The 26,016-nt window shown below is 46.1% G+C and overlaps 1 protein-coding gene across 8 annotated transcripts in view; it reads right to left on the bottom strand.

Moving 5' to 3' along the window:
- Nucleotides 1-26,016, bottom strand: part of PDZD2 (PDZ domain containing 2) — a 379,909-nt gene that overhangs the window by 122,300 nt on the left and 231,593 nt on the right. Inside the window, exon 1 of one of the 8 annotated variants that reach the window (XM_044387007.3) lies at nucleotides 3,288-9,174. The exons of 6 other annotated variants lie outside the window; for them this stretch is intronic. The gene's annotated coding sequence lies outside the window, so the exon portion shown is untranslated. Of the gene's footprint in view, nucleotides 1-390; nucleotides 1,289-3,287; nucleotides 9,175-26,016 lie in introns of those variants that run through there. One more of the 8 variants, XM_057312180.1, reaches the window with a different exon arrangement.

The raw sequence follows: 26,016 nt of genomic DNA, 5'->3' as shown, positions 1-26,016 counted from the left end.
CCCGTTCAGACAGCCAAAAGGAGGGGACAGATGCTCTGGCTTCGAGCTGACACAGTTGCCCTCCCAATATTCTGCAAACGAGTTGGCTAATTAAGTGCTGCTCGTGGCTTATCGTCCAGTTTAGCTCATGATCAGACTCTGACTGCCTGGCCGTTTCTGTCTCCTTATGAGCCAGCTTGGTCACATGGCTCAGAAACGAAAAGGTCCCTCACGCTACTTTGAGATACCAGGTAGTTCTAGAGCTCTTCGATACATACCACCAACTCAGGTAGAGGAAGAAGTTACTCACCCTCTAATCATGCCCTGCTGGGAACCCAGAGCTGACCCTTCACCCCAGAGCCTGCCATATAACAACACACCCTCTTGGGCAAGCTGAGTAAATCCCCTCACGTGCTGTGATGCCCAGCTGCTCCTTGCTCGGGGAGTCCAGGCCTCAGTCTGTTCGGCTGCTAGTCGAGCTTCAGCAGTTACGCAAATCAGGTTTCTGACTATGTCTGAGAAATTCCAGCGCATACAGGAATAGCAGGTTGCTTAATCTCTACATTCAGAGCCAAACTCCTTTCTAAATACAGTCAAAGGTGCTGCCTGGCTCACATGGTAGATTAAGGGACCCACCCTTGCCAGCTCTGACAAGTCGGCTTGTCAAGTGCATTGCCGCCATCTTGTTTTCCAGCCTCGAACTCCCATGGGACACCAGACTATACATATTTTCATACTTCCTCACTTGTTTTCATCTGTCAAACTGGGCCCCACCCCCATTCTTCTCCACTGACAGCATCCAATTTCCAAATACAGGATGCTAGATGGCTGAAGTGTCTTGGAGAAAAAAAAAAAAATTAATACTGGCTGTTTTGTTTCTCTTCTTAAACTACAATCTCCTTGTGAGAACTTTTCTGTGTTTCTGCAGTGGACAATGAGCTACTTACAGAAGTCTGCTCCACAGCCAAGCCTGCAGTTTTGACACAAGTTAAACATGAGCAAGGTCACCAGATTTTCCTCTCCCCTTATTAGAAATGACATTAACAATGAAATACTGCGCTGGGTAGAGGAGAATTGCATGTTCAGGGGAATGGCTGGTGGACCTAGAGTAGGCTTTCTTAGAGAGCAATAAAGGAACACTGTTCTGGACATCAGAAAACATGACATTCACTTAACTCACTGTCTTTTTTATCACAGAAAACATCTTTTTTTTCCCAGAGTGGCAATACTAAACAACTCGGACTGTAGAATTCCGGCCAGCATTCCATGCGCAAAAGAGAAACAAGGAAGTGAATCAATTTTGGGTAAGTCAGCTGGGTGTTTTGTTCCCTATCAGGTTCTTCCGGGGTGTGGGGGTGGGGGAAGCACCATCAACATGCGGCGGCGGGTCTCTCTCATAGATGGCCGCATCGGCAGCTCACCAGCAAGGGGACGGGGCAAAATCCAACCGTAACTGCATAGTTCCTCTGACGTTTCTTTCCCATTGATTGGACCCTGCAGAAAATCTTCCAACTTCCCTGCTCCCGATCCACCCTTTTTAAGGCAATAATGCCATTTAACAGACTGACAAACAAAAATCAGTTTCCAAAACAACAGCTCATGGAAGCTGTGGGAACCTGACCTGTGTCAACCCATTGATCATTCTGGTCATGAATGATGTTAAAAATCAGAGGTCAGCAACTATTTTCTCTAAGAGGTACTAGAGAAAATATCTTAGGCTTTGCAGGTCATACCTGTCTCTGTCCTATATCTTATATTCTTCTTCCTTGGTTTCTTCGACGCTTTAACATGTAAAATGTATATTTAGCTCCTGAGCCTCACAAAAACAGGCTGAGACAGGCTGGATTTGGTTCACAGGCCACAGTTGGCCAACCTGTGACTGCTTTCAGAATGGACCCTGAAAAGGAGTTTGCTCCCCAGCTCGCCTTAATTCACTGCAAAAGCACCTGGGACAGGCACGTAAAGGATAGGAGACAAAGGGGCCCCACCCTACTGCCGGAGAGCAGGCCAGAAAGAACAAGAGTTGGGGGTGGTGGGGAATAGGAGAGGCTGTGTTGTCACCCCTTCCCCCAACCCTGTGGGTGTCATGGTGGAAGGCAGAGAAGTCAGAAAAAGAAACTAGCGATAAGGTATGGGCTTGCCTTGACTAAGCACAGCCATCTCCCAGCCCTCCAGGCCTAAAATGCAAAGCCAGAAGAGTTGGCCTCAGCAGGAGGACACAGCCAGCCTGTAGGTGAAGCCGCTCTCGCATCTGCCTCCCCAGACACACCCCTGTGGCTAACAGAGCATTCTCAAAAGCTCAACTCAAAGAGCACCAGTACTCAGGCTGGACTATTTGACCGAAATACTACATTCTCGATCTAATTCTGGTGCTCCTGTCACTCTGACCACCCATGCCATTTCCGACCTCCCCATGTCAGCTCAATTCCACTACTCTGACCACTTCATTAGGGGAAATCCATGTCAAATTATCCAGGCACCTATCCGAGGCAAGGCCTGGCAATGGTTTAGAAACCCAGGCTGGAGATGGCCTTTATCCCGTTCTGCTCCTCTCTTGCAAGCCCCAACAATGGAAAGGATGCTCTGAGACGCAGCTACAGTGGGAACCACGGATCAGTCTTTAAATTATCCTCGCGTGTGGCTGTGACCCTTGGCCCTCCCCATTTTTTTCTACTTCTGAGAGTGAAGATGTCACTGTGACAGTTCCCAACCCCCCCCCTCACCTCTCCCGCCCCCAGGATCCACACTTTACTTTGCAATTCCCTGACTTAGACGCTGAGCAGAGAAAGCCTGCCTTAATGGAGAAAACATTAGTGCATTCAGGCTTCGCTCTGGATCCCAGTCAATTTCTGGATACTTCACAGCTGTTATACATCTACCTCCTTCCTCACAAAAGCCAGCAAAAATTAGCAAGCACCTTGTTGGCGCTGAAGTACGAAAATACAGCAACGGTCAAGCCTGAAAATCAGTTTCTGGTTGGCTGTCTTCAAAGTGTGTGTTCGAAAACAGTGCCTGCAGTTCATTTATCATCTGCCAATTTGAAAATCAGTTTTAACTAAACGCTGCGCGATTTTGTGTGATTGTTTTTAAAGCAACACCCAGAATGTAAGAGTCATTTGGTCATCAAACTAGTAACGGAGAAAAACTCTCGCTTGGGCAGATATCAGCACAATTCAGGAGAGGTCTGTTTCTTATGTCAATATTCTTTACTCATTTCTCATATGCTTTAAAAAGAAAAAATAAAGCCACAGGAATGGTGCTCAGAGAGAAGATACGATTCTCTCCCCTGTTCGGGTCCCCCCTCCTACCTGGTGCCGAGCTCATCAGGTGAGCGCTCTCCACAATGCTTCACAGCCTCTGGACCAGGACAGGCTCCAAACTTTGTTGTGCTTCATTTCCCTTCTCCATTCAGCGCTTTAAAGTCCTGGGTTATTTGCTATCAACAAAGATGTGAGCCATGCCAGTGCATGCTCCGACTTCCTGCCCGCTCCCCATGCTCTGCTGAGCTTCGGAGCAGATTTTCTCTCTCCTCCTCCAGCTTCACCTCCTGAGCTCCAGGGCCCCACCCACAGCACTCAGATCATTTTTCATTTATGAGTGCATCCAGCTACACTGTGTTTGTAGGAGCGTGAGCCAACCCTTGCCCTGCCGGTGCCCTGGAACCATGCTGCTAAACTCGGCTTTAATTTGCCGGGAGTACGGGGGAGAATTAGATCCTGGCAGCAGTCATCCGTGGCTTCCGCCTGCAGGTGTCTGCAGACCGGACTTCCATCCACAGAGGACCCACACCGGGGTGACAGAACTGCGACGGCATCATGATGTGCCCCGAAGTGCCCCGAAGGTTTTGGGCACGAGATGACCAAAATACACCCCAGATGTGAGGCCAGGATGATCAGTTGAGACACTTACCACCCAGTGACCTCTTTTACTTGGCACTTATTAAAGGGCCGGGTTTCTTATTGCATTTAAATGGGATTAAAAATTGAGACTTTAAATAATTTTGTCAAGAAGCCCATTGGTAAGTAAAAGACCATTTGTAAAAAAACCAAAAAAACCGAAAACCCATTGTCGTGATGATCCCAAATCTACAACTTTCCTACTCCAAAACACTTCCGTCTTCTACCCCAGACCACTGATGCCAAAAACAGAGATTATGAGCCAGCTCCGGAGAACACTTACCTAGCTAGAATGACAGCAGCTACAAAGATGATAAGGTTTTATCAGGAAATAGAATTTTTAAAAATAGCCCCCCCCCAAACAACACATATAAGTCGTGACTTCCGCTATGCATAAAATTCGCCTTATTTGTAGCTGGAGCAAAAGGGGTCTTTCATGTACCATCAACCAGAGACACAGGTCCTGAAAACCCATGGCCTTCAGAGTGGGTATGAAAATTTACATAAAGCTATTAAAATGGGAATGATGTCTTGTTATTAAAATACTGACAGCCTTTTAGCAGCTACACTTGTCAGGAACAAAAAAGGAGCCATGTCCTCTGCTCATCTGCAGTCATTCTCAGGTCATACTGTTAGAAAAGCTGGAAAAACTATGAGGTTTTAGAATTAATGTTAGTCTGTTTTTCTCTATTCGTTTATTTTAGAGTTTTATCCAATATGGATTTCCCCCCATGAACCTCATGTCATCAAAAGCTAGTCCCCATCACCATGGGGAGTTCTTCAATTTAAAAAATTTTAAAATTTTTCTATATTAAGAACTTGATGACTTAGTATCCAGACTTAAAGACTGATTTTTCTTTAATAAGATGGTTAAAACATCCCCTAAGAAGAAAACGCTATACAGTTTTCATGTTTCAAATGGGTTCCAGCCATCTAGTCTAATACCACATCCTTGAACAAAGCAGGTGATCTGCTTTTACAGAGGAGTCCAAGAGAAGCAAGACACAAAGACACTGGTACATAGACAATGTTTCACTGCTGGGGCAGAGAGGGAACTGACAGGAAGATCAGCTCCTAGTCTCCAAACCAAATTCCAGACCAGTCGAAATTTTCATGTGCCATCCAGAGCCCTGAAAGTTGATCACATGGGTGCCCTTCTGCGATTCACCTCTCCAGTTCCAGGACAGTTGACTTGCTCAGAGTTTAAGCTAAGAAGAAGGTCTGTTCTTCAAACAACGTAGGAAGTGAGGGGAAACAAAGGGGGTTAACATTTTCTTGGTCCATGACCAACTACAGTCTTAATCAGAGGTAAAGTTTGCCTATAGAATATTCTCTCCAGTATTAATTTGTGAGATCGCCAAAAATCTATGGTGAAACCAGTTATTCCGCCTCTCTCCCATTCTCTCAACAAAGAGCGGATAATATATATATTATATAATTTTGCTTTAAGGGGAATTGCTGCTACATTCACTCATGAAACTAGCCATGCAGCATGTACCAGGACCCAGGAAGTACACAAGCCATGAGAAACACCTAGCCATCCAAGGTTTGAGGAAGATAAGATTTCGGTCAAACTGTCCAGGGTAGGAATCTGGAGCTCTTTCTTCTCACCCCCCTTAGGAGGGTGGTTCCTGGGCTCAGGAGACCACAATGCTCTCCCCCTCTGTGATCTGGGAGGAACTCTAAGCATCGTTTAGCTCTATCTTCTCATTGAGGGGATGCTGAAACAGAGACCCAGAGAGAGATGAGGAAACTTGCTGAGGTTATGGCATATTAGTTGAAGTACTGAGAGTAGAACATGGATCTTCATTTCAAATTCTAGGACCACACTAGGTGGACAAGCTGTAGACCTTCAGAGCCAAGAACTATGGGCAGGGGCTCAGTAATGGCACTCCGGCTGGTCACAAAGCCCAGCCCACATTCATACCTAAGGCTCTCCTAGGAGCCAAAGCAGAGGGGTAACAAAGGCAGCATCAGAAGGACAGGGAGCTAGAAAGTGATTCTAGCAATCCCCCATAGAGAAAGAAGGCAACAATGCCACACAAGCCAAGAGATGCTCTGGGTACTTCCCCCACAGAATCGAAAGCAGGGACACAAACGGCTGTTTGCCCAACCATGTTCATAGCAGCAATACCCAAAAGGTGGAAGCAACCCAAGTGCCCACTGACCAATTAACAGACAAATGTGGACTATTACTCAGCCTTTAAAAAGGAGGAAATTCTGACACATGCTACAACAGGGCTGAACCTTGAGGACATTATGCTAAGCGAATTAACCAGTCACAGAACAGTAAATATCAGATGCTTCCTCTTATGTGAGGTACCTAAAAACAGTCAGATCCACAGAGACCGAAAGTAAAATGGTGAGTGCCAGGGGCTGGGGGAAAGGGGAGAACAGGGAGTTAGTGTTTAATGGGGACAGAGCTTCAGTTTTGCAAGGCAAGCTGTTCCGGAGATGGACGGTGGCGGTGGTTGCACAACAATGTGGAGAGACCTAAATGCCACGGACTGTACACTTAAAAATAGCTAAAATGGTAAATCTTATATTACATGTACTTTTTAAAAAGCTAATGGAACCTGGACTTTCTTTGCAATCGTCCCTTGGCCAGTCCTATGGCGATCATGCTTCCTATTACGAAAGCCACAATGTGAAAGGACCACCCCTTGCCGTAAGGTAAAACTCATAAATGACTCGAAAACAAGAAGCACTAAAGTTTCCTCCTCTCTTCTCCCCATCCCCCAGTCAAAGTAACTCCCGGGAAGTTATGAACGCCAACAGCGTGCTCAGTTTGTTTCTATATTCTGTGACAGAGACGATGGTGGTGATGGGGACGGGCAACACCCTCTAGCTTGTGCAAACAGGGAGAACCTTGGCCTGGAAATGTGAACCAACAGCTCCCTTCCAACTGGGGCCACCAAGGCAGAGGGCTCACAGAGCCCCTGGGGAAGCTCCACGCCGCTCTCCCGCCTCACTCAACCCTCACTCAACTGACACATCATGCGTTTCTGGTCCCTGCTTGTGTACAGAACTGGTTTTTGTTTTGTTTTGTTTTGCAATTGAATCTGACCAATGAGACCAAAAGTCTGGCGGATGCCACTGCCTTCAGCTCTCTGATCAGCCCAGCTCCGTCTCCAAGCTCAACTTTCCTCCTCCCGGTGCAGCCAGGGTGAGACCCGGAGAGGCACCGGCGTCTCTCCCCCTGCTTCCCTGAGTTATGTCCTCTGCCTCCGCAGCAACTGCCTCCAAGCCACAGCCTCCAACTCCTCACCCTCCATCTTCCTCCGGAGCCTCGGACCCAGACCTCTGCTGTCTGCTGTCCGGCTCCAGCTGCCATGGCCCGTAGCATCTCAAACTCAGCATCCCCTAAAATAAAACCCATCACGCTCTCCCTCAGATCAGCCCCTACTCCTGTAGCCCCTCTTCTAATTGATGTCATCCCAGGTCACTCAGCATGTAAGTCGCCACCCACTGGCCTCTTCCCTTCGCACTTGTCATTGTGTCCTGCCTGCTCTACCTCGTACGTCTTTTGCTGTCCCCTCTCCTGGACTCTGTCACATTTAGGACCTTGATTCCCAACTATTCTCTCTTCCTCAGTTGTTTACTCCTCCAGTCTAACCTGTGCCCAGAGACATCTGCTGGTGAGTATGGAAGATTGGCTTGATAATTTCTCATCGCTCAAAGGATAAAGCCCAAACATCTTTACTCTTGATCCAGCCCCGATGTGCGCATCATGAAACACACTGGCTACTGCTCCTTTTCTGCTCTCTATGCTTTTCACATAGACCAGTGGGGTTCAAGGGGGGGAGATTTTACCTCCACCCCCACCCCCCTATGTGGGAAGGAGGAGCGCTTGCTCCTGGCATCTGAACGGCAGAGGCCAGAGAGAGTGCTAAGCATCCGACAACACACAAGACAGCCCTCTGCAACAAAGAACAGACGATGTGGGGCCTTAAAACAGTTTCACTGTCCTTTTGAGTATTTTTTTCTCAAGCGTTCCTTCTTTGTAATCTTCCTAATTTCCTTACTCTAGTTTTCCCACAAATACATTCTATGACATACCAGTTTGAGAAGACCCCCAATGGAAGAAGAGCTCCAGGGTCAAGTGTGCTTGAGAAGTGCTGTGTACCAGCTCTCCCTTTGTTGCATCCCGATCTTATTTTATCAAACAGTTCCCACCCCTGCCTTTTTATAATATAATGTATTAATAGGAAACAAGTGTGTTGAGGACCTTCCAAACACTCTCGAGCCTTCTGCTTGGCCATCTGATATGCCCTTCCTTCCGGAAGAGGGCACTCTTTGACCTAATGAGGATTAGGTCAGTCCCTTCAAAAAGAAAGTATGTCTCTTCTGAACACAGACGGAGAAAAGGACCACTCGTCATGGACAAGGAAAGTCTCACTTCAGAGAAGCCTTTAGGATGTACACAACCAGACGCACACCTGCCACACTTCCCCCCAGGGAGCTGGACCAGCCCGGGCCCTCACTTCAAGGCATTTGTACCTCCTTGGCCCCCAGACGAGGACAAACTGCTTAGACCCACTAGCCACTGGTCTCAGCCACAAGAGCAATGCTCAGTCCCCACTTTCTGTCCTGGCTTGTCAGTCCAATCAGTCCTTTGAATTGGGGTAGTTTCTTTCATAGAAATGGAGGCATTTTGGGTTTTGGAAACTAAATCCACCCCTGTCACAACTTGAACTCATTCCTGGGAATCCTGCCCCAGACCTGAGGACCCCATGGACCCGGCCATGAGTGTTGCTAACTCACTCAGCTGAGCACAGGGAACAAGCCAGTGTCACCAGCTACCTTTAGCTTGAGACTTCTCTAAGGCCTCTCATGGGCCTGGGCTCTCCAAGAAATCAATTTTTGTGAGCATCCCTATAGACATTTCCCCAAAGACTTCCACAAGATTAGCTACCCTGCAAGACCAGAATCAGACAAGTAATTAAATAAGGGTCTCCTGTAAGCACTTGTTCTGGGCAGGCAAGACCCCGTTCATCCGAAAAGATTCCCACCATTGCAACGCAACATGTGCTGGAGGCAAAGTGACGGATAAAGGCATCCAGGGCTCCAGGATTTCCATAGGGAGGTGTTGCGATGGGCTGGGGTCATCAAGAGTGACCATCACAGGAAGTGGGTCTTAAGGAAGGCCTTAAAGGTGGCTTCTTACTCTGGAAAATAGTGTGGAGGTCCCTTAAAAAGTTAAAAATTGAGCTACCCTATGATCCAGCCATTGCACTACTGGGTATTTACCCCAAAGATACAGACGTAGTGAAGAGAAGGGCCATATGCACCCCAATGTTCATAGCAGCATTGTCCACAATAGCTAAATCGTGGAAGGAACCGAGATGCCCTTCAACAGATGACTGGATTAAGAAGTTGTGGTCCATATATACAATGGAATATTACTCAGCTATCAGAAAGAACGAGTTCTCAACATTTGCTGCAACATGGACGGCACTGGAGGAGATAATGCTACGTGAAATAAGTCAAGCAGAGAAAAACAAATATCATATGATTTCTCTCATCTATGGAACATAAGAACTAGGAAGATCGGTAGGGGAAGAAAGGGATAAAGAAAGGGGGGTAATCAGAAGGGGGAATGAAGCATGAGAGACTATGGACTATGAGAAACAAACTGAGGGCCTCGGGGGGGGCGGGGGAATGGGATAGACCGGTGATGGATAGTAAGGAGGGCACATATTGCATGGTGCACTGGGTGTTATACACAACTAATGAATCATCGAACTTTACATCGGAAACCAGGGATGTACTGTATGGTGACTAACGTAATATAATAAAAGAAACATGAAAAAAAATAAAAAAATAAAAAAATAAAAAGCTAACAAACTTAAACTAAAAAAAATAAAAAATAAAAAAATAAAGGTGGCTTCTTGGTCTTGGCGTTTCCCACAGTTCCACACTTCTGCCCCCTCATAGAAGAAAGGAGAGTGGGCCACGCCTCCTGGATACTGCACCTGCGGGACAACTGCGTTCTGGCCAGGCCCACCTGACTTGGCCCCGGCAGAGTGAACAGAACATGCCCCATGGCAAAGGCTTGTTAAACAGGCATTCTGGAAAGGACCGCTGCCAGCCAGGTTTGGGATCAGATGGCTGCCCATAGCACCTGGAGTATAGGAACCAGATAAGCATGACGGAGGCCATAGTCACAGTTCCATTAAAATGCCACATGAGGAAATAAAAACAGTGGGCAGGGTTTGGAATCTCCAACCTTTTATATTTTATTTTTCCTACACTGATACTGTCATATGGAGAAGGTGTTGCCATTCACGTGGTTTGCAGAAACTGAAGGTGGTGTGGATGTTTGCTTACTCCATAACGACTCTGCCTCGTGAGGCAGGTACACCCTAAACACACGAAGTAGAGGTACACGGAAGACTCAGAGTGGCAGGCAGAGTCCTCGGCATTGTTCCCCTGCAACCAGGGTATAAGCTTAACTTTGACTCCTGCCAAGACGCTAAGGAGTCAAGGGAAGCCACGGACGCTACACTGCTTTGGTCACCTGATCAGACTGTACACTCCACACATGACACACTTCGTGATCGGGCTGCAGGGGCATCTCAGAAGGGCTGGTGAAACAGGTGTGAACGGGAAATAACGTTTTTTCAAAGCAGTTTCTAGAACTAGCCAACTCCTCCTCCTGCCCCATCTCCTGGAGCTCTTCTGTAAGCTTAACAGTAGCAATGCAGTTCCCTGTGGTGCTCTGAGTTTTAAAGGTTTATTGCACCCAGTCTATAATTTTCAGATCTGAAAGTAATTCCTCTTAAAAAAAAAAATACAGTCCCCTAAGCTTACCACATCTACTTTGTGATTAAAAATTATTAGAGTCGGGGCGCCTGGGTGGCACAGCGGTTGGGCGTCTGCCTTCGGCTCGGGGCATGATCCCGGCGTTCCGGGATCGAGCCCCACGTCGGGCTCTTCCGCTGTGAGCCTGCTTCTTCCTCTCCCACTTCCCCTGCTTGTGTTCCCTGTCTCGCTGGCTGTCTCTGTCTCTGTCGAATGAATAAATGGAATCTTTAAAAAAAATAAAATAAAAATAAAAATAAAAATTATTAGAGTCTCTCTTACTCAAGTGGGAAAGGGTAGGTAAAGCCCTTGGAGGATGAAATCCATCAAAAATCACATGACACTCCATGATATGTTTGGACTCAGCGGTACTTTCAAGGTATTTCTCATCTTTACCAGGAAGAATCTTCTCTCGGAATCACGTATGGTTCCACGGGGTGGAAATTTGACTTACAAAACCACAGTTTTCAGAAGCAATGGTGAGGAAGCTGGGTCATATATGGAAATTTCTTTCTATGAGCCTCCAAACAATTAGTTATTTGTTTCCCCCCGTTTTTCCCACAAGAAGAATTTCTCTAAATAACTGGAGATTTCCCATGGGAATCGGGCAATGGTGACTTCCAGGTCTTAAACGTTATCTAAAACAGTTTAAAAACAAAAGACCCAAGAATGTGCCTGACTGGCCTTGTAACAATGAAGACTCTGGCAGTCAGAACAGCAGCCAAAGCACAGAACTCCCAGTACCTCATGGAGGGCGGGCCCTGGGGCAAGGCGTCTTGGGTTTGTCCTCAACCAAGAACAGCGAGGACCTCCTAGCACCGGCCCATTAAAGTGTAATTTTTAAGATTCATGAGAACAAGTTCACAGAAGAGCCTCCAGATTCTAATAAGTTAGAATATCAGACCCTCAAAGAAAATAAACTGGGCTCCAGAACTTCAAGAGTTACTTAGCTACAACCTTTGGTGACACAGTTAAAATGCGGATTTCAGGGAACTGGATGCTTCACAGAGCGCCATTTGATAGCGGAGACTATGTCTCAAGGCTTAAGTAATTTCCCTAAATCACAGATGGGGGGAGAGTTGCCAACCAAACCACGTCTGCTTGTTACTTCCTTAAATCCTCTGTTCTCTTTTTTTTGGCACCGTTTTCTTACTGTGTCCCATTTGTCACAGTCTCTTAGGGGGACAGCATATTTTGTAGAAAAGACAGTGAACCTCAGTTGGACCTCCATGGTTTAAGAGCATTCTCTGCTTACTCACTACGTGAATAATAATCAGATAATCTCCACGCCTCGCCTTCCTCATCTGAAAAAGTACAATGCATTTCCAGGGTTGTTGCTAAAATAGAGAGATGGTAATATTCGAGATCATCTCAGTGCTAACCACAGAGCGGCATCCAAGAAATCATGGTTATAGGGACTCTTGTATGAAACCTACTCATTCCACCCCTATTTCTTCACGTTTAAGTTTCCTCTCCGCTGTTTTGGCTTATTTAGATCACTAACCAAATTATACATGGCTTGTCTTGGTTCCAAAATTTCCTGGCTTAATTGAAAGTGACAAAGGGGAAAGTGGGAAGAGAAAGCGGAACTCTCAGGGAAGGGCAGTGTTAAAAGATCCAGGAGCCCGTGCTGAGTGTCCCCCAAAGGGGCTGCCAGCCCCAATCAAGCCACTGGTTACTTGACAAGAGGAGCAAAGAGGGAACCACATGCTGCCCAGGGTTTTCCCTGAAAAGCCACACAAAACACCCACGTGGAGTTCCAATGAAAAACACCTTGGCCATCTTTCTGGGTAACTGCTCGTGTCATCCACAAGATGGGGGCTTCCGCTCGGAAGGGCACAGCACTTTCCTTTACTTCCCAGGAGCGCCAAGAGCTTCACCTATCTTATTTTCCAAATTATTTCCTGTGAGGATAGGCAAGAGCCATGTCCTCTTCTTTCTTTTTTTTTAAATTGATGAAGAAATGGAAGAAAAAAGAAGTATAATGACTAAGGTTACTTTAAAAATTAGAGAAGCCTGAAACAAATGAGCTCTGCCACTTAAAAAGAAATGTTATCTCTGAGCGCCCCTGCAACCCCCAGGAGAGCCGTGGGTGTCTTTCTTTGCCCTTCCCATAGACTTTTTCTAATATGCCTCTGGGGAGAATTCTGAAAGACCCAGAATGCTATCCATGAATGATGTCCAGATGGCTCTTTCTCTGACTTAACTTCTCAGTCCCAGGAACTCTGTGTACTCACCCTGCCTGGTTCCGTGATACCTGTAGGGGGTTGACACTTGCAACTGAATGTGCCAATAACCTGTCACCCAGCTCAGCACCTCTCCTTTCCCCAAGGCGCTCCCTTCAGCCTCAAGGGCACCTCCGCTCTGAGCTCTTGGGAAATCCTTTCAGAACTTCTCTTCTATTCCCGTACAGCCTCCGGTGGAGGGGGCCCTGTTTCTTCTTTTCGTTCTAGCCCTTCTTGGCCATAGGTTTAGCAATATTCTCCCCCCCGGCAAGTATTAAATGCCATAAACATCCCAATCCTAGATCAGATGCAAACTCCTGAGTGTGGCCACCAAGCCCTTAGACTGGCAGACCCCCGTCTTGCTCACCAGCTCCGCCACTTTCCAACGCCTCTCACAGCAGGCTGCTGTGTCCCCACCCTCACTCAGTGGCGGTGACTGTCTTCATCAACCTTGTCCTCAAAGTCGCATGCTTTGTTTGCAAATACTGCTGAGTTTATAAACCATTACACACAAGCTGTACCTATCATGGTGACAATGATCACAAGGACCCTCGGGAAACAGTGACAGATTCTGATAGGAGGCTCACACCTCTATCCTATTTCACACTCAAGGAAACCGCCCCATCCATCCCGGAGCTCCCTCCCTTCCTCAGGCGTCTGGACGTTACGTTTTATCTCTAGCCAAACGAAACACTCCTGCCCAAGGACACTAGGCAGCTTGTTCCTGCACTCGCAGCACTTGGCAGATTACAAGGCCTGCGAAGAGTGGGAATCAGTGAACACCCAGGGATCCTTGAGGAAAACGTCTGAACACATGCAGGAGGCCACAGCCTTGCAAAAGTAACACTCAAATCAGGGCAAGCCCAGGCTAAAAATAGGTGAACCTGAATTAGGACATCAGAAGGTATCGGAGAGCACAGGAATGCCACACCTAGCTCCCATGGTTTGCTTGCTGGGCTGGGACAGCCGGTGCCCGAGGTTTGACGTGACCCAAAAATGGCACAGGTGTACTCCCTCACCAATTGCTCAAAGGCAATCAGGAACCCAGTGGGAGTAGAACTCAGGCTCAGGCCTGGCTGAGAGCACGCAAAAGGTACTCTCGCATTCAATACAACTGTAATTGGAGTGGAGAAGCCAACACTCAGACATGGCCAACAGTACCGGAATGACCCGGGAAGCTAGGCCTGTTCCAAGCAGGGCAAACACAGCTGCCAACATGGACATCAACACCCTATTCTGGAATGAACCAATGACGGAGGAAGGCTTTTTGTAAACACAGTGTGCTGCATCTAGAAAATGTCCAGGGGAAAAAAATGGAAAAAAAATAAATGCCAGCATAAAAGCCCCCTAACTGTTGTTTGCCTTCCAAGATTCTGCCTTTAGACTTTGATGAGCATTTGCAAGCAATAAGAGCATATATGGGCCCCCCGCCCTCTCCACAGCAGCCCCCCACACATCTGTGTTGAGATGACTATAGCCCCTACCAGAGCAGCGTCCAATAAATTCTCCTAAAAACAAGAGGCTCTGAATAAAGGGTTTTTGAACAAAGCACTGGTCTGAAGTTTCCAGGTGAAAAGGAAATTTTTCCCACTGATAGAGTGAAAACAGGACTGTGCTCAGAGAGGGGCCAAGAGCTCATTAACCTGTCTGCATACTCCTGGTCCTTTCATCTATTTTTCGAAAACAGGTCTGAGACTATTTGTTTCTAAGCAGGCTAAGTGTTGAAACAAAAAAAATTTAAAAATCAATTAACACACATTCACAGGAGGGCATACAGACAGACAGACACACACACACACACACACAGAGGCAGATAAGAACTCCCTTTCTCTTACATCTTCAGCCTTTGGTCTTTGAAACTTTCTAGACTGTGCACACGTCAAGTGGAGTGCTCACAAGCCGTCAGAATGTTTGCAGTCAAACCCAGAAATACCTTTATCGTCGGGAGAGAGCAGGGCTAGTTTGGAGAGCTCGCCTGACTCTGGGTGGAAACATCTAGACCCTGACAAAGATGGTCCTTTTGGCTAAGCGCCCAGGGGATGAGCACCGAGGCATACAGGAGGCGTGCTGCCTCTGTGGGACCACCACCCAGTCCAGAAGGTCTGTGGCTACTTGACGGGTTCACTGGGGAGTAGGAACAAAATCTAGGGGAGGCCACAAGGTTGAAACTGATCTAGAAACCGCTGTTGTGGGCCCAGGGTCGTCATTTTCTTTGCCTGGGCTTGAGAGCGGCAATCTAAGAAAATCTGGACATTTCAGATCAAAGGTAATTTTACCTAGAGCGTAGGTGACAGGAGGGGAGGTGACATCGCTCTTCCCTTCCCTATGCTCCCTGCATAGTTCTGGAAACATCTTTGAGAAAGTAAAGATATCCCGTGAAGCTGCCCTAGGGCTTTCAAAACAAACAGGAATTCATATCCCAAATTCTGCCTCTCTCCCAATGACAGCTAGGCACGTTTTCACCATTTAAGGCTTTCTCCGTGTCCTACATTTTGCTCAGCTCACCCTCTGTATATGCTAATCCCCGCCAGGCTTGCTGTAAATATTTCATGCTGCCCCCACCTCCCTTACAAGCACATGTCAGAGTTACTGAGGCTGCTAGCCTGGACGCACGTTCGCTCCACCAGCTTTCCACATCGGCTGTGTGTCAAGAGTGGCACTTACCCAGGGTAGCCTCGGGTTCAAATGAGCTTCCAGCTGGAACCAGAACCACCTTTGTCACTGAATTATGGCCTCAGTTTCTTCATCTGAGAGAATGGGATCAGCAGTGGGACCAGATTTCACTGACCCCCACATTTCTCTCTGTCCTCCCCAAATTTCCAAGTTGTTCCATGAGACATGCACCATCCACTTAGAAAATTTTTCTTTTCAAAATGAGATCCTTGCATCTGATTCCTAAAACCTTTAGTATGAATCACTGGGAATGACAATGCAGATTTTTGTCATTAGTGATTTTAATTTGCAAAACTTCCAAGTTGTTTCTTAAGATTTTATTTATTGGGGGGGAGGGGCAGAGGGAGAGGGAGAGAATCTCAAGCAGACTCCCTGCTCAGCGTGGAGCCTGAAGCAGGGCCCCATCTCCCAACCCATGAGATCATGACCTGAACTGAAACCAAGAGTCGGACACCTAACTGACTGAGCCACCCAGATGCCCCCAAAAAACTCCCAAGTGTTTAATGTTTTGGAAGTGCATGGACATGTGCCACTTGAACAGAGCACTTTCCTAGCTGCTCAGTTCCGGCATCGCTGGCCTTGGGGAGTTCATGGAGGCGCTGCGTGGTTGGGCTGGTGACACCGAGGAGTTACAGATGTTCATGATTGTGTCACAGAGAGGCAGGGAGGGACATCTGGCTCCAGCTCTCTGCAGTTGAGAGAATGCTGGGGGTGGGGACAAGGGAAGGACAATGACCCAATTAAAATGCAAATGATTCCTCTGCTTGTTGCTGCTAAATGAACTCTGAAGGAAAATTAGCACAGATACTGCAAGCCCCTGGCCAAATCAAGATTTCAAGATGACCAGAAAAATGCAAACCAGCCTAAGATCTTTCATGATGACTTTATCTCCGATGCGTAAGCCCTCAACCCTAGTCACCGCGTAAGATTCAGTTTGTTTTCCCCAGTCACCTTGAGTTACTTAAACTTCGGCCTGTGTATTCATTTGGTAATGTAAACTACCCGTGTAACCCCCAGCTGAGAAAGACAAAACCCACGTGGGCAGCAAAGGCAGGGTGGGGAGAACGACCTCCCACAGCTGGACTGTGGCTTCTTGAAAGGACAAGAAGATTGAAAACTGTGTGCCAGACACTGTGTCCAGAGTCTGAGCATTTAACTCTTAGGATAACTCTTAGGTATTAATGTTTGTTATCTTTTCCAGTTTTACGGACTAGGTAACCAGTCAGAAATACAAACTTCATTCGTCTGACCAAGCCCTGTTGATAAGCAGACCATCAGCGGATTCTTGGTTTGTGTTCCCTGTGCTCTTAAACTATTCTTCCAATCAACATCTTACCCTCAAATCTATTATTTTCAGACCTTGGACTTTCCACTTGATGCTTTTCTCAACAGCGGTTAAAAACTTGAAGAACGAAAAGGGTACACAATGTGGTTCTTATAACGAAGAAGGATGCTAACCCTTTTGTCACTTGTTACTCTTGTTATCATTGTGTTCAGGATGCGGGACTCAGCGGACGGCAGCCCTAAGAAAGGTGCTTCGTGGGAAGAAAGGTTCTGCTCCTTCCTGAACACCCCACTGTGGGATTTTCAACTAGGACGCCAGAGTCTAGAGGAAAGGCTTCTGATATGAAAACGTTAGCTTGGGAGAACACCATCATGGTAGACGGATGCCTCCACAGGGGTGACCAGTTTTCCACGCGGACCCTCAAGTCAGCCCCGCTGTTGGTCGTATCAACTACGGTCAGAGCAGGCTGAACGGGGCCCAGCACTCCACAGAGCAGGGAAGTGACCCCCTGTATCCACCAAGGCACTAGGCACTGGGGACAAACACTGCCCACCTGATCTTAGTGTGCGGCAGCCAAGGCTGGGGCTGGGACCGGCATGAGTTAAGTGTAGCAGAAGCTGTATATTAGTTCATCAACCCCCATTTAGTGGAAAATCGGAAAACCCTCATCTCTCACATTCCATGCAGCCAGAGCGCAGGCACAGAGCGTGTTTTCCCAGACCTGCCTGCAGAAGGGGGCAGTGGTCACCCCCTGAGACCGACCCTTGGGGTGAGTGCTGTGGAAGAGGGGCACAGTTCTGCATTCTCACCCCAAAGTCCTGGGCCTGGGGCAGTGTGGCTTTTTCTGCTAGAACAGTCCCGCCGTGTGGTTTGGCTCTTTTCCTGGCTCTGTAACATCTGAGCCTGATACTTGGTTCCTCCTAGAAATTCTACGAACCACCTAACATCTTTTAATGCATCCCTTTCTGCTTAAACTAGCTACAAGAATTTCTGTTGTTTGCAGCCAAAAGCCCTGCTGGGCTCAGCAAGGCAGAAAGCAGAGAAATGAGAGGAAGCCGGGAAGACAGTGGAAGCCAGCTGGCAGGAGCAGCGCGGTGCCCACACGCGCCAAGTCGGGGCTTCTTGACCCAGTGCTATGTGCCCAGTGAGGCCACACGGGGTCGTCCACAGAGCTCGGGCTTTCGTGTTGGCTGGACATGGGCTGAAATCTCAACCTGACTGCCCAATCTCTGGATCTGCTGGGCCAGTTTCTCATATTCTGAGCCTGGTTTACTCATCTACAAAATGGGAACAGTGCTATTTGCTTAATAGGGTTGTGGAGAGAAAAAAAACTAGGTAATATGTGTAAACAGCCGGATACAGTGCCTAGTGACCAGCAGGTGTTTCAGAAATAATACAGCTAGCCACCTCCCCCCCCCCCCCGGCCAATCTTCACTAACTGATTTGGCTGACATGCTAATACAGAGAAATAGAGGTCGGAATTGGTTTAAAATAAAGGGGGAAAATAAATTCAATGGTGAATTGAACAATTATTCCAGGGAGAAAGGACCTCATAATTTAGATGCTGGATTTCTTTGTAGCAGAGCAGCATGGTGGTTTGAAAGCATGAACTCTGGTGCTCTATAGCTGGATTTGAATCCTGGCTTTGCCTTTCATGAACTGTGTGACTTTGAGCAAGTTTCTTCACCTCTCTGGACCTTAATTCCCACAGTAAAATGGGATAATAAAGGTATCTTTCCCACAGGGTTGTTTTGAGGAGTAACTAAGTTTAATTCATGTAAAGCCCGTATGTTGGTGTTTGGCACATAGCAAATGCACTCCTAAGTCAAGTTATTCTCCGGATGAAGCGGTGGGAGAACTGTGCCGGGGTTATATGAATGGATTCTTGCAGTCCTGGATAAAAGGTCCGGTGACGGCACTATATGTGGATATAAAAATTGCTCAAATAGTGAACATGAAAATGAAGGAAACTATTCCACTCTGAAAAACAGACTTACTGGACTTAAACTGTGGCTCTGAGTTTGAATAAACTTGCTTTATTAAGTATATGAGTGTGAGAAGGAATATTCAAAATTAATATATCATTAAAATTTTAAGTGGGATTTTAAATATGTATGTGAATTAAATTAATAAAGCAGATATTATAGACATGACTATTCCATGAATACTGCTACATTGTTGGTACACTGACTATTATACTATTAGTGTACTAAAATACTATTTCATGTACATTTATGTTGGCCAGAAACCTTTTTGTAGATCTTCTTACTTTTATATGGGGCTTATATTCCATTATATATGGTAAAAGAAAATGTTCTTTTTCATCAGCATAGAAAATTCAAATGGATATCAAGAAGCATCTTAAACCATATGTCCATGCTCTCTTAAATTAGTGCTCTCATGACCCCATTCCTGTTCTTTTTAGATTTCAAACAAAAATAAGTGGCATCAAACCAAAATAAAATAAATTGGAGGGAAATGTAAAATATCTGTCTTAAATATATATAGCTTCTGAAATGGTTAAAGACGTTACCCAACTGTATTTATCTGATACTTTCATTATGCCTTCATTTTCTTGGGGACGGGGATAAAAAAAATCCAATGAAAATAATAAGATTTTCTACATTCATGAAGCATGGAATGTGATACACAGAAAAGATTATATTTTATTACACGGGGTCTTATCTCAACTTCACTAGAAATGGAGAGATGAATTTAACCAGATATTCCATGCAGTGTAGTGTCAGTGGTTCCTTTGAAGGAGATACAGGATAACCTTGAAAGGCTTGTCAAACATTTATGATGTTTATGACGTATGAAGGAGAATCCAAAGGTTAGGAATGAGGCCACTTAAAGTGCCAAGAGGGGATCATAACTCAACGGTCAACAAAGACAACCGTCCATTCTAACAAAATAACCCCTTTATGTTGACCTTGTTCTCAGTTCTGTTGGAATGTGGTTATACACTCGTGCTCACCAAGCGTTCTACCCGGAATTAAGAGAGTTTGCACAGTTCTCAAAAATTTAGACAGAACATTAAATATAGTTCTTATTGGATATCAGACTATCCAAATGTGGAAAAATCCAAACCTTCTGTTCAAGATATTGTAAGCAGCCTCTTAATAGATTTCCCAAATCACTGCTAAAACCAAACCGATTAAGACATCAGTAAGATGAGGCATGTTTCACTGGTGTGGAATCTCAGTTAAAATTATCTCAATTTCCTACTTAGCAACACACACCCGGGTACACACTCTCAAAAACCAGGAAGAATTACTAAAGGTAGCCCAACAACTGGAAAGCAAAAAAAGGAAGAGCTGACATAAAAGTGGGGTGATGTGTAACTGGACTGAGGAAAGACAATAGGTAACAGCATATGAACCTTTCCTACCCTCCCCCAAACCCGGAAACAAAGATGACGCCTAGCAGATGGGCCATGTCCTCCAGGCTCTGACTGGGCTGTTCCAAGCCTCTCAAGTCCTCTAACGTGCTACGAATCGGCGCTGCCAACAATCGGCATCCTTAGAAGGCGTGCAATTTTTGAATAAAGCTGCTCTTACTCTGGGAAGCTCTCAGCAAGGAGGTGTAACTCCTGTCGCCTTAAGACGACACATTTCTGACTAAGAAGAATATGCGGAGAGCCAGGCTGAGGTTATATTCAATGGTGTTTAACTAGGGGTCTGCTGGGTTGGAAGATGCAAACATCTCCCAGTGGCAGCTGCATTCAACCCCGAAGGAGGAAAATACAGGCCAAAACACACATGAAGATTCCATCATCTGGCTTAGCTAGAAGAGGAAGAAGGGCAGCCCCAGCATCCTTGGGGTTTAGGTGTAGAAGGGGAGAGATGATCAAACCACTTATGCTTAAACTAGAACACCTGCAATGTAGTAGAAAAGTCTGCTTCGCGTTCCTTCATCTGTCAAAAAAGAAAGGGGAGAGGGGCGCTCACCAGACCGACTCCCGTAGGTAGAGGCAGACTCACTAGTATAGTTTCATAGGCTAATTTAAAAGGCAAGTAGCAACACTGAGCATGTGTGACTTCTTTTCTAGCCTCAGCTTTATTCAGGGTAAATGTGCCCAGAATTCTTTATCTGGACTTCTCTAACAGCAGTCATCATCTACTGCTTGAGTTAAACTCCCTAGGCTCAAATTTCTACATCCTAACTCCTAGGTGATGCTAACAGCAGTGTTTATTGTTTTCTCCAGACAATGTACCGGCATGTTTACAGATACAGGTTCATTTAACAGGCCCTAGGAAGAAAAGTCCATTACATTTCCTTGATGTCAGCTCTGACCAGCCTTACCCATAGTCCCTCAATAAATATTTGACTGAATGATTGCTGAGTAAATAAGCTTTCCTTGATTTTTTAACAGTTGTGGCTGCTTTCATCAAGTTAACACTGACCAATCTGTCATTTGTAGAAAGATGTGGCATGGTCCCATTAATCATGAAGCTGGTAAGAAATGGCATAACTCAATGTTGAATAAATATCACACGATAAAGACATATTGATTATTTTGCTGCATTTTGCAGATTTGTTTTTATTTGTATTTTGCCTCATTAAAGCAGACACATTTAAACACTGGTTTAAAATATTCAAAAATGGGGGCACCTGGCTGGCTCGGTTGGTAGTCTGCAACTGACTGTTATTTGGTGATAAAAAGAAACGAAGTTCTCATATATGCCACAACATGGATAAATCGTAAAAACATTATACTAGGTAAGTAAAGGGAGCCAGTCACAAAAGACCACGTATTGTATGATTCCATTTCTGTGGAATGTCCAGAACCAAAGATTTATGGAGACAGAAACTAGCTTAGTAGTTGCCAGGGGCTAGGAGATTGGGGGAAATGGCGGAGTGACTGCTAATTGGTACAGGGTTTCTTTTTGGGTTAATGAGAATGTTCTATGATTAGAGAGTAATGATGTTTGCACAACTCTGAATATACTAAAAACCATTTAATTGTACATTTTAAATAGGTGAATTGTATGTATATTTAAAGAAAAGAAAAAAAAAACTCCTAGGAAGACAGATGTGGGAATGTGGATTCCCTAACATTATCTGTCCTTGTGAAGGCACAAACTTCTCAGATTTTAAACAGGCAAAATCAAGAGAAACTAAAACTATCTAGGTTACTTAAAGTCACTTATTCTGATAGCAGTTAACCCAAATGCATATTTTAAATGCTTGGCAAGTACAAAGTTCTTAGAAGATCAGCTCTTGCCTCCAACTCCCCCATCCTCTTTTCTGAACTGGCAACACACCAGTGCTTGGGCAAAACTAGAAAAATTATCCAACTATTTCTTTTTAAATAAGAATAGTAAGCATCTGTCCAGGAAGATTTATAAAGACACTTTTTAGTAGAAAATTAATAAGTTAAATAGTCAAAGCATTCCTGCTGGGTTTTCCCTTCTCACACCACATTCCATATCAACCCTGGGGCCCAGCAAAAAAAAAAAAAAAAAAAAAAGGAACATTTAGTTTCCTTGTAGTCAGGGTCAACGCAAGTAAGTCTTTATATAGATAAAGAAACAAAAATTCAAGGAACTAAAACTAGGTATTCCTCAAGGTCATAATTAGGAGAGAGTGCTTCCGCACTCCCAGAAGCTCACAGAGCCTACGTTCTGTCGCTCGAGAAATAAACAAGTAGCATCTTACATGTGAAACTCCCTAATTATGGTCTCCAGTTCCATTCTGTTCTGGCAGGGTCTTGCTTCCTCAGGCCAAGGAAGCCAGATGCTCAACAACAGGACCAAACGGAGAGTGATAAAGGCCAGCCGGACCCCGCAGGAGTCTCTGTCCAACCCCCCTACCCGGCCTCGCCTCTCTCAAAAAAGCAGACCCTCCGCCGTCCTGGAGCTGACCTCCCTCCAGGCCCTTCTGCCTGTCACCTTCAGCCAAGAGAGGAAGCCTGACTTCCATCAGCACTAACTAACTGGTGAGCGCTTTACAATTCCGTCTGTGTGTAGACAGCTTTCTATATAGGAAGAGTCAGCAAGTGCATAGACGCGTTCCGTCAAGACTGCATGCATTCACGAGTGATTCCTGTCTAGGGCAGTCGCAGGATCATGGACGGGGGTACACCAGTGCTGTCCATGCCTCCCTGAAATCCAGAACTGAGAGGAGCCTCCCGAGGAGGCAGACATGAGGACGCACGACCACCCATCCCGTCCGCTCGCTCTCTGCCATTCTCTGACTCGCGGCCACCATCGTTCACTACATCCTTTGCTGCGGGTCAGCGTGTCCTTGGCTTTATGTGCGTTCTTTCATGTCGGCCCAGAAACAAATCTGAGTGGGAAGCATAGTTATTATTCTCGATTTGTATCTAAAACCACTCAGTGAAGCTAAGAAACTCACCCAAGGACAGGTGGCCCATACACGGTAGAGCCGCGATGGGATGCCAGGCCCTCGTGGCTGATCCAGTTAATCACAGGAGAGAGGAGACACGCCTCCTGACACTGGATGGTCGGCGGGAAGCTGATTTACTAGCAAAACACAAGAAGTCAGCTGCCTTTCTACTAGAAGAGAGACTTTGTCTATCCCTAGGACTGACCCAAAAAGCAGCCGGGGTGAGCTGGTCAGTGAGTCCCTTGGAGCCCGGAAGGCTTGGCTGGGAGGGAGTTGGTTCAGCAAGGCTCAGAGTCCACACACTATGTATGCAGATGCACTTCCCCAGGGACGAGGGGAGCATCGTTCCAAGCAAGCGACAGACGCCAGCCCGACCAGATCCCTGAGGACTGTCATGCCCACAGCTTACAGACAGCTGGGGTAGAAAATGGACACTCGGCTTGGAAGGAAACCAGGCAGGAGCAGCTCCCGGAGCGGCCTTCTGTGCTAACGCGGTGAAGCCCCTACGTGCGCTCAGCCGCTCGGACAGCAGCGTCCGGGAGCGTGCGTGTTCTATCCGCTCCATCAGTTGTCCTTCGCCCCTGGCAACCAGCTAGCGGAGGCTTTGTTGCCACTGCTGCTTCTAGAGCTTCACGGTCCCAAAGCCTTACTTCACACCTGTATGTCCACACTTTTATGTCAGTCATTACGTGCAATTACACGGTAAACGATAGAAGCGGCCAGGTCTGTAAAGGCGAGCCCGGTCTGCTGGAAGACCGACAGGCTTTGAAGCTACCCAGCTCCACGTCCTGGTGAACTCTATACTTTTGGGGGGTGTGATTTATTTCAGATCTTCACTGACTAAAATGCCTATAATATAGTCAACTACAGGGAGGACACAAATGACTAAGAGTCCTACCCCCCCCCCCCCGCCTCTGCCGAGGGTGAAGACAAAAGATACACATGTGAAACAATAATCACTCAAAATGCGACCTTGTATCACGTGAATGTTTCGTACCCATCTCTCCTGTACTTAACCAGCTTGTGATTTGTTGGTAGTTGGGGACTTCATACACACTACTTCTTTATCTGCCCTAACCCCAGAAAAAGAAAACATTTACACACCAATAGAAAGCACTCGATAATGCCAGGGAGAAGGTAAGGAGTCTTGAGGTCAGTCATAATTGGGATCTCAAGTGCAACTTCAGCCAATGTTTCTTCTGAACATATGTTACTCCTGACTTAGCCCCGAACATCAGACAACACAGAGTAGCAACAACAGAGGTACATGTAGCACTGAAAGGTCCGAGGCCACAGAGTGATCACAGCGAGTGGCTCGGGAAGTATCACTGAGGAGACGAACAGCCCAAACTGCCCAGATTCTCCAAAGGCAGGATCACAGTTTTCATCTGTGATAAGGCTTACTTTCCCAGAAATATCTCCTCCATCAGCCTGACACAGTCTCGTGGCCCTAAATTCCAAGGTGTGAGTTAATCCATTCGTGTAGGTATTATTTCAGAAAGTCTTTTAAAATATAAGAATGTCTTGGGGCGCCTGGGTGGCTCAGTCAGCTGAGCATTTGACTCTTGGTTTTGGCTCAGGTCATGATCTCAGGGTTGTGAGATCAAGCCCTGCGTCTGGCTCCTCATGGAGTCTGCTTGAGAGTCTCTCCCTCTCCCTCTGCCCCTTCTCTCTCTCTCTCTCAAATAAATAAATGAAATCTTAAAGAAAATTTTCAAAATAAAATATGAGTATGTTTCTGCAGGAGGAAAAATATTTTAACCTTGCATTTTTCACATAGAGGTAATGCATAGACCAATTTTAAAGAAAAAAAATCTTATCAGACTCCTACCAAATACCCACAGACCTCATTTTGAATAATATTGACTTAAGAATATAAAATCTTACTTTATTGCTATATCTTTCGGTTGCAAATCATTGTTGTAAAAGAGGAGTTTGTTCTTAGTAACTGACCAAATACTTTTAAAAAGGTTATTGTAATGAATAGTTTAAAATTTTTTTATGCATCTAAAGTTTTAGAAACCCTTGTTTGAGAATCATAACTTTAACCTATTTGATGGCTTATATCGAAATATCCAGCTCCTAGCACAGGGCTTGGCACATAGTAGGTGTTCAATAAACTTTTTTTTAGAGTGAATGTGTCCTATGTGATTAGAGGCAGAGGCTGGGTAAAGGCCAAAACATAAACCCTGCTGGGGTGGGCAAGCCCAGACAAGCACTGAACTGTGACCCTGGGCAGCTGGATTTAAGAAAGAATCCCAAGAGATCATCAAATGGGAGTTTGATGAGGCCAGTAAGTCACCTAGGACTTAACCACGGGCTAACTCTGTCCATGGTTACCATCGGGAACCGAGCTGATGAGGACTAATAAACCTTCCTTGTCCCATGGATGCCGCTTTATGCACGCACACACTTTTATAGTTTTTTTCTACTTTTCTGTCACAGCACCTGGGAGGTGTCAAAGAGAGGGTCGGAGGCAAGCCTGGGGCCCATGGAAAAGTGGCAGGATTTGAAGTCAGCCAATTCTGGATCTTACAGTTTACTGGGTCTGTGTCCTTAGGCACGTTTTTTCAATTCTAACTTTCAGTTCCCTCATTAGTGAAACAGAATGAGCAGGTGAGCCACGGTGCTGCTGGAAGGAGTACACGTCAGAATGTGCGGAAAAGTCCCTGGTGCATGGTTGGTGGTCAGTAAAGCTAGTTCCCTGACAGGGACAGGAAGACAGAGCCCGTTGTCCAGGGTTGTGAAGAAAGGAAAAATTCAGGATGTGAAAGAGGCCTAAGGCCAGGCATAAACACTACAG

This window comes from Ursus arctos, unplaced genomic scaffold, assembly GCF_023065955.2.
Source record: "Ursus arctos isolate Adak ecotype North America unplaced genomic scaffold, UrsArc2.0 scaffold_15, whole genome shotgun sequence".
Classification (NCBI taxonomy): domain Eukaryota; kingdom Metazoa; phylum Chordata; class Mammalia; order Carnivora; family Ursidae; genus Ursus; species Ursus arctos.
The sequence above is the reverse complement of the archived record's forward strand: the minus strand, read 5'-3'. Positions and strand labels throughout refer to the sequence as shown.